The 11,591-nt window shown below is 44.8% G+C and overlaps 1 long non-coding RNA gene across 1 annotated transcript; it reads right to left on the bottom strand.

Annotated features, from left to right (window-relative positions):
* Positions 1–8,300: 8,300 nt before the first annotated feature.
* Positions 8,301–10,959, bottom strand: LOC125525353 (uncharacterized). Its single transcript, XR_015611079.1, has 3 exons — positions 9,558–10,959; positions 9,144–9,195; positions 8,301–8,665 (listed from the first exon to the last, which is right to left on the bottom strand). It is a non-coding gene; the product is annotated as an uncharacterized LOC125525353 (long non-coding RNA).
* Positions 10,960–11,591: the final 632 nt, after the last annotated feature.

Here is an 11,591-nt window from a genome sequence, read left to right as displayed (position 1 = left end):
CATGCATATGCGGGAGAGGGCATCCGCCACAATGTTTTCCTTACCCTTAATGTACTTGATGACATAAGGAAAAGACTCAATAAATTCACTCCATTTAGCATGACGCTTGTTCAACTTGGTTTGGCCCTTAAGATACTTGAGCGTTTCATGATCGGTATGAATGATAAACTCATGTGGGCGAAGATAGTGTTCTCATTCATGCAAAACGCGGACTAAAGCATATAGCTCTTTGTCATAGATGGGGTAATTGAGTTGCGCGCCGGAGAGTTTCTCACTAAAGTAAGCTATGGGGCGCTTCTCCTGCGTTAACACGCCTCCTATGCCATTACCACTAGCATCGCAATGAATCTCAAAAGGTTTGTCAAAGTTGGGTAAAGCAAGCACAGGAGCATGAGTAAGCAAATTCTTAAGTTCATTGAAAGCGGTATCTTGGGATGGTCCCCAAACAAAAGGCGCGTTCTTCTTGCTCAACGCATGCAAAGGTGAAGCAATGGTGCTAAAATCCTTCACAAAGCGACGATAGAAACCCGCAAGACCAAGAAAACTACGCACTTGTTGCAAATTGGTTGGTTGTGGCCAAGTCTTAATAGCATGGATCTTGGACTCATCAACATGAACACCCTTAGAAGAAACAACAAAACCCAAGAAAACGAGCTTGTCAGCGCCAAAAAGGCATTTCTCCATATTAGCATAGAGGTGCTCTTTTCGAAGAGTTTGTAAAATGGTTCGAACATGGATGACATGATCTTTAAGAGATTTGCTAAAAACAAGGATATCATCAAAGTAGATCACAACAAATATACCAATGTAAGGGCGAAAGACATGATTCATAAGACGCATAAAAGTACCCGGTGCTTCCGAGAGACCCATAGGCATGACTAATCACTCATACAAGCCAAACTTGGTTTTGAAAGCGGTTTTCCATTCATCACCCTCTTGTATGCGGATTTGATAGTAACCACTCTTAAGATCAATTTTTGAAAAGATAGTGGCACCACTAAGTTCATCAAGCATATCGTCAAGGCGTGGAATGGGATACCTATAGCGAACGGCGATAGCATTGATAGGTCTACAATCGGAGCACATGCGAAAGCTACCGTCTCGTTTTGGCACAAGAATGACCGGGACGGCACAAGGGCTCAAACTTTCACGCACATGTCCATGGTCTATGAGATGCTTTACTTGCCTTTGTATTTCTTTGGTTTCTTCGGGGATGACGCAGTAGGGAGCTTTGTTCGGAAGCGGTGCTCCGGGGATGAGGTCGATGCGGTGCTCAATGCCTCGTAGTGGAGGTAGTCCCGGAGGTAGCTCGTCGGGGAAAACATCATGAAATTCCTGCAAAAGAGAAGACAACACTAGAGGAAGAGTGTGAGAAGTGTTAGTTTGTGGTGCATTGTCCTTGCACACAAGGACGTAGTGTAGGACACTAGATGGGTTCTCACACACCCCTCTTATCTCACTTTTGGTGGCAAACAGGACTAAGTTCTTCTTTTCGCTCATCGTGGAGGTGTTCGGTTTGGGCTTGTGGCGATCACTCTCTTTTTGGTGGCTCACTCTCTCACTATGATCTCCACGATGGGTGGCTTGCTTATCGGTGACAACTTGACTTGAAGACATGGGACGAAGTACGTATTCCTTGCCCTTCATCTTGAAGATGTAGTGGTTCATTCGGCCGTTGTGGATGACTCCTCTATCAAATTGCCATGGGCGTCCAAGGAGAAGATGACAAACGGTCATTGGAACGACGTCGCACTCTAAGGTGTCTTCGTAGGCGCCAATTTTGAAGGAGACTTGTACTTGATGCTCGACTTGGATAGTGCCGGAGTCACTAAGACATTGCACTTTGTATGGATGTGGGTGCTTCATCTTGGGCAATTGGAGCTTGGAGCGAAGTTCTTCACTTGCTAGATTATGACAACTCCCTCCATCGATGATAACCTTGACGGATCGTCCATTGATGCCGGCCTTGGTGTGGAATATGTGTCATCGTTGGTCTTCTTCTTGGTGATGTTGGAGAGTCGAGACCTTGGAGACAACGAGAGCGGGACTTGAATCTTCATCGCAAACGACTTGTTCCTCTTCATCGTTCACTTGCCGGTGCATGGCTACTTGCTCGATGTCGTCCATTTCTTCTTCATTCATTGAGTCGTAAGTGCCGTCGTCGTTGAGGATCATGGTCCGCTTGTTGGTGCACTCATATGACTTGTGGCCTCCGCCTCCGCATGTGAAGCACTTGAAGGAACTTGTCTTGACGGTCTCATCGAATGGAGTGGATGATGATGAAGCTCTCGGCTTGAAGTTGCTTGTAGTAGGAGGATGACTTGGAGTTGATGAAGCTTTCTTGGAACTCGACTTGTCGATGTTGCTAGTAGAAGGCTTTGCAGTCGGAGTTGGAGTCGTTAAAGCTTGGTTGTTGGAGAAGCCGTAGGACTTGGATGAGTACTTGGCATACTTGAAATCATCTTGCACTTGGCGTTCCGCTTTGGTAGCTTGATGCACTAGCTCGATGAGGTTCGAGTATGGTTGGAAGTCGGCGATCTTCTTGATAGGATGGTTGAGTCCATTCAAGAAACGTGCCATTGTTTGCTCATAGTCTTCCGTGACATTGGCTCTTATCATGGCAATCTCCATCTCCTTGTAGTACTCTTCAACGCTCTTGGTTTCTTGCTTGAGTAGTTGGAGTTTCTTGAAGAGGTCGCGGTTGTAGTAGGTAGGCACGAAGCGTGCTCTCATGACATCCTTCATTTGCGCCCAAGTAGTGATGGGTGGTTCACCTCTTGCCTCTTGGCGCTCTATGACTTGTTCCCACCAAATGAGGACATAGTCTTGGAACTCAAGGGATGCCATCGCGATCTTCTTCTCTTCGTCGTAGTTGTGCAAACGGAAGATTTTGTTGACCTTCAATGCCCATGAAAGGTACTCTTCGGGTTCGTTGCTTCCATTGAACTTGGGCATGGTGAACTTGAGCTTTCCGTAGCGTTGCTCTTCATTGTGTTGGGGTCGGGGATGATGACGCCCGTGTTGTAGATGATTGTCAAGCTCGTGTCGCTCTTGGTGAGGAGGGTTGTCAACCTCATGATGGAATTGTCGTGGAGGATGTCCATTCTCTTCATGCTCTTGATGAACTTGATGTTCTTGGCGAGCTTGTGGGGGAGCTTGTCGAGCTCGAGGAGGAACCTGAGGGACGTGACGGTGCACGGGAGCTTGATGTCGTCGTTCATGAAGTTCTTCGCGAAATGCTTCTTCTTGTTCTTGAGCTTGTCGGCCTCGGTTGGCTACGGCTCTACTTGAATCTTGGAGGGCTTGTTGTGCCGCAAGTGCTTGAGCTTCACGGAGTTGTTCTTATTGTCATTGTGCCTCGGCGTCTTGTGCAACTTGGTGTAGACGCACTCGCTCTTCCTCTTCATGTTGGCATTGTCGTTGCCGTTCTCGTGCTAGCGCAAAGGCCTCTTGAGTTTGACGTTGTCGGCGCTCTTGAGAGTCAGTGTCGCGTAGGGGATTGAGGCTTGTTTGATGATCGTTGCGCGCGGCACGGCGAAGAGTGTTCGACGTCAGTGTACTTGAGCCGGAGAGGGTGAAGTCGGAGTGTCGGCTTGAGCGAGTCCTTCTTGATGAAGACGAAGTGGAAGAAGAGCGGTTGAGCAACAAAGCGCGAATCTCGTCCATCCTTGTGTCATTCTCTTGCTTGTGATCATCGAGCTTGTGGTCGAAGTAGTCCCTTGTACGTTGCTCGGAGAGTCGCAAGTCGACGGCGAGGTTGTCGATGCGTTCACTCATGGCTTGTTCCTCTTGATGCAAAGCACGTTGTGCACCAAAGAGGCGACTCTTGGTGACGTAGGAGTTCATGTCGTCGTGCTCAATGAAGAGTGGGTTGGTAGAAGTACTTGGCCTATCCATCATTCCAAGATACACAATGTGAGTGGTAGAAAGAGAAGAACGAATACCAAATGTACCTTGATCGAAGTTGAAAGTGGATCGATGATCACTCCAATGTAGGACAAGGAAATAGCACAATTGGTACTAGCTCTTGTTGGTTTCTCACACCTACACAAGTAAAAGCTTATGGTGGAGCTTGGTTAGGATGGTGGCACAAAATTTGATGCAATCGTAAGTGAGCTTCAATAATGTTGGAAAAGATTCGCAAGATGCAATGTAACAAGTAGACCAAGCATATAAGGACACGGAAACACACACGCAAAAAGATAAGTGGGGTCGTGCAACCAAGGATGAGCCAAAATGTGGAATCCACAAAAATGCTCGTGTTGCACAACACTAGAGAGACGCTAGCACGATTGCACAATCGGCGGATACAAGAACTTGTGCACAACCTACTTAGCAAAAATGCAACGACTTCTATCCCAAGTATGCTCTATGCAAGGTGTTTCTATGATATGATCCAAGATGATCGAGTATGACAATCTTAATGTTGTATGATGCTATGGTTCTTGCTTAAAAGCTCTTTGCTTATCTGTCCTCTTTGCTTAAAAGCTTGTTTGGCTCTTTGATGTTGGAGCTCTTTTCTTATGCTATGCTTGACGAACCAAGATAGCAAATGTGTATGCGATGACAACTTTGTGACACAAGAGATGATACCAATATATGCAACAATGATGTATGTATGCTATGGGAAGTATGATCACTAATGTGCACAAGTCTTGTTGCCGGCAATACTCAATGGCTAGTCTCGATGGGTAAGCAACACAAAGGAGTAAGGCTATGATGGCTATCAATGTAATGGCAAGAGTGATATGTCCAACACCAAGACGAGGTTACCGTTCTTGCTTCCGATATGGTGTCAAAATGGTGGCACGAATACCAATGTGTAGTCGAGGTGGTCGTTGTTGATGACGCGTCCGTGGCGAAAATGACCGGCGCTGATGTTGATGTTGAACCGTACCTAGATAGCCGAAACACAAAAGGATACGGAACCGCAACTCAAATTCTCAAAGCTCGAAGTGGCAACATGTGTCGAAGTGCAAAACGATCGAAATGGTGGTGGTATGCGGAAGTGGTGATGGTGTATCGGTGGTAGGAGTGCGTATGCGGAAATGTGGAGCGATGGTGGTCACTATACTGAAAAAATTCAGTTTCATCAGGGTCGGTCGGACGTCTGGGCTAGGCCGGTCGTCCGGTCGTCGGACGTCCGGGCTGGGTCGGACGTCCGGTGCCTGGGCGAAAATCGGGCACGGGATGAACAACTAGGGTTCGAGGTGGAGATGGCAAAAATGGTCAAATCCGGAGGATCTTGTGGATGGAAAGGGGTGGGGAAAGGGAGGAAAAGCTAGATCTACTCAAAACAAAGCAAAATCCATGGATCCAAACCAAAAAATCTCAACACACTAACAAATCACAAAAAAATTGGGGGCTATTTTTGTGTGGAAATTTTCGAATTAGGACGAAAAACAACAAAACAAGGCTAGAAACACAACGGGGATGCTCCGAAATCGTGATCAACGTGGCTCATGATACCAAGATGATGTAGGGTAGGAACCCTATAACCCGATCTTTCATGAGAGGAGCGGATCCCGCGATGAACACGAAGAACACGAGGAGGGAAACGAGGGAAAACACGGGGGAAACACAAGGGAGACACTAAACCAACAAGAACAAGTTACACATGTGCTAGATCCTCGAATACATAGGGTTCACACGGTACACAATCAATCAAGGACGATACAAAGGTAACGGTCTTCTCCGTGAGGAGGTCTTGATGTTCTTCTCCATAAGGAGGTCTTGAATCCAAAGGGATATTCTCCAAAGAGGCCGCGGTCTCTCACGAGGAGTAGATCCGACGTGGATGAGCGAAGCTCTATCTCTCAAAATGAGCTAAACCAACGCTAACCCTAGAAAGTTGGACGAGGTGGAGTATATATAGTCCTAGTGCAAAAGAGAGGGCGAAGGGGTACATGGGTTGCGGCCCAACACGAAACGGTGCACAGGCATCGGACGTCCGGGAGTCACCGGTCGTCCGGAGGCTCACGAGGGTCCGGATGTCCGGTGCCTGTCGGACGTCCGTAGATTCGGTTCGGGTGGTCTTCGGTCGGACGTCCGGTCGGGGTCGGTCGTCCGGGTGGCGTCGGGTGTCCGTCTGTTTTGGCTCGAGTGTGGTAGTGTCGGTCGTCCGGAGGAGGCCGGACGTCCGGAGCCTGGAGGTCGTCGGACGTCCGGGGTTCGTCGGTCGTTCAGAGCCTGGAGACTTTGAGCAGTTCTTCTTCTTCGTCTCCGTCTTCATGTCCATTTTCCTCCTCTTCTTCTCCATGATACCTGAGAATGCACAAAGTGTCCGTATAAGATAGTAGCCATGTCTCATGTGCATCAAAGTGGAAATGTGAGAGGAGAGATGTCATCTCGGTTTCGAGGGCTCTTGCACGTGCTCGTGTCATGGGTCCAAGAGAGGTCGTAGGAGATGTAGTTGGGTCCATGGCGATGGCCTTGGGATGCTCCGCATCATCCACTATATTATAAACATGGCAAGTTTTGATTCCAACTGCAATGCATAGGCACTCGTGAGCGGGGATGAGCCACACGTGGCCTTTGGGTTCGTGAATCGGCAAATTGACAAATTTGATCTTAAAGCGAAATTATTTTATACACTAAACTGTTCTTAAAATATTTCACACCGCCAACTTTTTTGTGCATCGTCTGACAGCAAGGCGCTGCACTATATTGTGCAACTTCTTACAGCTAGACGCTGCACAGATATGACGCTTTAGTGTTAGGTGCTACACAGTAGAGTGCAACGTCGTGTTGTCAAGCGATGCATATTAGGAATCAGTTGGGTGATTTTTTTACGAAAACACTAACGCCCACACGTGTGGCAACATTGCAATTCGCCCACACGCCTGAATCATCGTCCAGTTAAGTTTGCACGAATCTTGACACACCGAGGCAGTTTTCGCGTGCCACGCAGGACAAGGCCGATGTGGGCGTTGGAGAGGTCGCCCACACGCCCCACAACACGCAGTTTCCAGCTGCGTTGTGTGGGCGAACTAGTTTTTGCCCACACAACCATCACCTAGTCCACGCGCGTGTGGGCAAACTGCTTTTTGCCTACATGACAGTCGTACGTTGTTGGATGGCAACTGCAGTTGCGCGTACATGGCAACTAGGTAAACACACATGGCAACTATGATTCGTTTGCTAGACGGCCACTGCAGTTGCGCATACGTGGCAATCAGGTAAACATAAATGGCAACTGTGATTAACCACACGTGGCAACTAGGTAAACACATATGACAACTATTGTTTGACCATATGTGGCAAGTAGTTAATCACGCACGACAACTATGGTTTGATTACACGCGGCAACTACCTTAAATTAGACATGGCAACTATAGTTAAGCAAAACAGAGAAAATTGCCATGCTTTTACAACCATATTTGTCATCCCAGATAATTACATCTGTTATCCCGATGACAACTAAATCGTCATTTCGTGGGTACCTATTATAGCTGCGCCAGGACGTGTGTGCATATTTGCTTGTGCCACACGCGCGGGGTGGTGAGTACTTGTTGGGTGTGTGGCACGAAGTAGCGGCGCCCACACGTGTGGGCTATTCTACTGTTCGCCCCGCACAGTCCATGTGGGCTGCCCCCTGCTCATGCCACACAAGGTGTGTGAGCGAATACCTGCTAGATCGGCAGGGTGCCGGTCCTAACAATGTGGTCAAGCAAGTGTAATCATGGTTTAGCGTACATATTCAAATAGGACAACAAAATAAAAGAAAGAAGAAACATTCACTTCTAATAAAAGACATCGAGTCACGAGACCATGAAAGGTAACCACTTCCATTAAGTTCAATACTAAGAGCGCGACATGAGAGAGCAATGTCCTAATCTGAAACAAAGTTTGCAGCACATCCAGGATCCGGCTTGCCTGCTCCCTCCCCATGCTCCCATCCGTGCTCCCACTTCATCCTACGGTTTTTTCCCCTCTTTTCTTTCTAATCTAATCATCTTCCCCCTGATTTTAAGGAGGTGGGGCCGGAGCCTTATTTTGTTCCAATCAAATCAAGCCACGTACGCAGGAGCACGGATGGGCACACGCCGGGGGAGCAGGCAAGTCTCGTCCGCACATCCATATATAAGCAAGGTAGCTACCCAACATAGGCTAAAGTTATACCAAAAACAACTTCACTACAAAGGTAACATCTAAAAAAGGAGGTTAGTAAACACTTACTAATGATTCAGTACTAAACATCAAGGTTCATCACACGATATTGGCAAATTTCATACCAAAGCATACTTGTTGTAACAAATATACAAATATACTCAGAAACACTTCTCGGAGTGTTAGTGCATTTCATAAAACAATGCTATGAAGGGGGACATCCACGATACAACATACATGTTGGTCCTCAACTTTCACTTCTATCTATCTAAGTATATTGGAATTCCAAAGAGCGGTCTTAGGGCGTCGTGCCCTGTCCAGCACCATGGTCCAGTGCTCAGATCCAAACCATAGAGCAGGTTACAATGATACATGGTCCAGGTGGTGTTGAGTAGAAAAAACCACAATATATTACACGTGAAAGAACATGCCATTCTTGTACATAAGTGAACTCCTAACAAAGCAATGCCCTAGATCATCTTCACACACCTATGAGACTCCCGGTTGTAGCCTTAAAGATAAGTGTAGACAAACCCTGTCAATGGTAATACATGGGCTGCAAGAGGAGAGAACATTTATTGTACACGAAGCCATGCCATTCTGTCATAGAAGCAGGGAGGCAGAGCACTAAAACAAAGAAGAGTACAGTTTCCTTTCACCAACGGATGAACTTTGCAATTGACACTCAAAGGGGGATGAAAGCAATGGGAAATTTTCTTCTAAGACTGTCGCAAATCATTATGAATCATGGGCATGTGTCCTGCACATACACATGATGCATTTTTTATTATTACCATGCACTACTGCCTACTCCTTTATATATCATTAAGAACAGGTCACTAACTCCTTTGTATGGTTGACACAAAGATAAAGTCACATGTTCAAATTCTATTAACCTAATAAGGCAGTAATTCAAACAGTCTGTCGAAGCCTTTCCAAAGAAGGCCCCTAAAAGATAATCAACCAAACTATATGTACTGAACATAAGAACTTATTCCAGAGATATGTTAACAACACATTATGAAAGATAATACCTCCACAAAGCAAATCAGGGACGGCAAATCCACGAATGTCCATCCCCACTTCCTACAATTACGCAAAATAAAATCTAAGGTGAGAACATCACTGAATTATAATTGAAAACTGAATTTTTCTCTGAACCATAGCATGCACTTGACAAAGTGAAATATAAAGAAATGGAGTTATTATATGAACCATAGCATGCACTTGAAAAAGTAAAGAATGTGAACTGGAGTTAAACCTATATAATCATACAGTGGTATTTTCCTGAAAATTTAATCATAAAAAGGGAGAAAAGAAAAATCAGTGGATAAAAAGGCAATCAGCGTGTCGAATCACATCATTATATGAATAGGCACAAAGGTCAAACAGGAAGTCCGAGGAAGCCCGAGATGATGGTACCATATACATATTGTATATGAATATACCTTCATCGCCGGTGTATATTGGATCGCCGCTCCGTGCCCCTTTCATGATGTTATTATATATCGGATCCTTAGTTGTTACTGCAGCTCTAGCATTATCGAAAGCTCGTTAGTATTCTTATACTCATACGGCATTATATTTTTAACTGAACTAAGCATCCAACAGTGTGCGAACAACTAACCATGGAGTCAATCAAACCAAAGTTACAGAACTAAAACTACACATGTACCCCAAAATCCAACTATCCATGTGAAATCGGAGAGAAGTAACCAACTGTCTTTTGTTATCTTATATTTCTCATGACAGAGCCTGGGTGATTTTGTAATCAGTACAGTAACTGTAACCACGCGCATATCAATGAGCATGATATGTGTCATGCACCATTTTGACAAACATGACAGAAAAAAAATCCTTTACATCTACTGTTAACTTGATTAAGTTTCAAATGTAATGCTGGTTCATACAACCAGAGAAGCCTTGCTTATTAGCCAATTTAAGCCCTGCTTCTTAGCCAATTTGAGAATCAGACTCCTATAAGACTATAAGTACCAATGAAGCAGGAACAGACTAAAGGAGAAGACACCTAGGCATAGGAAAACCAGATCTGTGTGCTTGATGTTTCCATGTTCAGTTACACTGTGCTGGTGACAGCCTGGAGTAGACACTTTGCATTTAATGTTCCCTGAACATAATCTTCATCTAAGCAAAAGACCAAAGGATGCAACATGTAATTTTTAGTATTTGCTATAACGCCTATGATTAAGTTACCCATTTTCTCCAAGGAAATGTTTCTACCGATGTGTTATATGCTCAAAAGCCCCTGTTAATTTATCATTCGAAAATTTCAAGTTACTTCATTTGATGTAACAGGATGTAAGACAATTTTCAGTCATTCTCTAAAGACCTAGATGACGCCAAGAGGAACGTATCACTAACAATATAGAAGCCTAGAAATCATAAGTACATCCAGCAAATCCCATTTCCATCAATTTGTTTTTGTGTGACCATTTCTACTGACATCCAGCAAGTAGAGCCAACAACAAAGGAAGGTTACTAAAAAGTAGTAGATAATAGAGTACTATGTTACTTAACTGTCTGGTAACTACAAACGAGGGCTGTCATGTTGCAAAATTAAATTAAAACATACAAGAATGTTCTAAAACTCCAGTCATTCAGTCAAGTATGCATACTACGTATCCATGTGCCCTTGCCGACTAAGATTACGAAAAAAAAGAGTATGCAACATGATTAACCACAATAAATAGGCGTTGCCTTAGTCAGGTTACCAGGCTGGCTGCTTATTTGGGCCTAAACTGAAACAAGCCCAAAGGCCCACCCATACTCCACTACAAGGTGGGGGTGACCAAGTGCATTCCAGCCACTGTGTTTTAGAACATTGAAACAAACCTTTATAGCATATTCAAGTAAACAGCAGCAAATGCAGTAAACCAAGAGAAGATCCAGAAATCTGAGAAAATAAAAGGGCTAATCTTTAATAGTCTATCATGTCACGAGTAAGTTTCTTATTTCAGCATGTGTTAAAAGTACAAGAGATGGACTATTATTTTGTTTTTGCACCTTCAGCCAGAACTGTAGGTACATATAGCGAAACATTACCTCCGGAGGTCTTCTAAGTGAATACAACATAGTCCTACAGGAGTGCAGAAATGTGGTCTTGTTGTACTCTATAGAATGTTGTTGTCCAGTTGCGGTATTCGCAGAGCCTGCATATCCCGGCTCATTGAAGTATGGCTTCTCATTCAAAATGAGAGCCTGAATGGACACAAGCACCTGCAGCATTGTTGAACTCCCTCCAAAATCTTAAGATTTTACAGAGATAATAAGCGAAGAGCATAAAGTAGAATGCTTCCTTTCAGGGCAAGCTTTAAACTGACAATTCTATACGTATCATAGTTACAGTGTGGATCACTTTATGGCGTAGATTTTTTATTTGCCTCTGCCTATTATACCTTGCGAGACAGAGAAAAAAATGAGACGCCTAACAAATCAAGCAAGGCAACAAAGACGTATATTGA

This window comes from Triticum urartu, chromosome 7A, assembly GCF_056163025.1.
Source record: "Triticum urartu cultivar PI428250 chromosome 7A, HENAU_Tu73, whole genome shotgun sequence".
NCBI classification, from domain to species: Eukaryota; Viridiplantae; Streptophyta; class Magnoliopsida; order Poales; family Poaceae; genus Triticum; species Triticum urartu.
The sequence above is the reverse complement of the archived record's forward strand: the minus strand, read 5'-3'. Positions and strand labels throughout refer to the sequence as shown.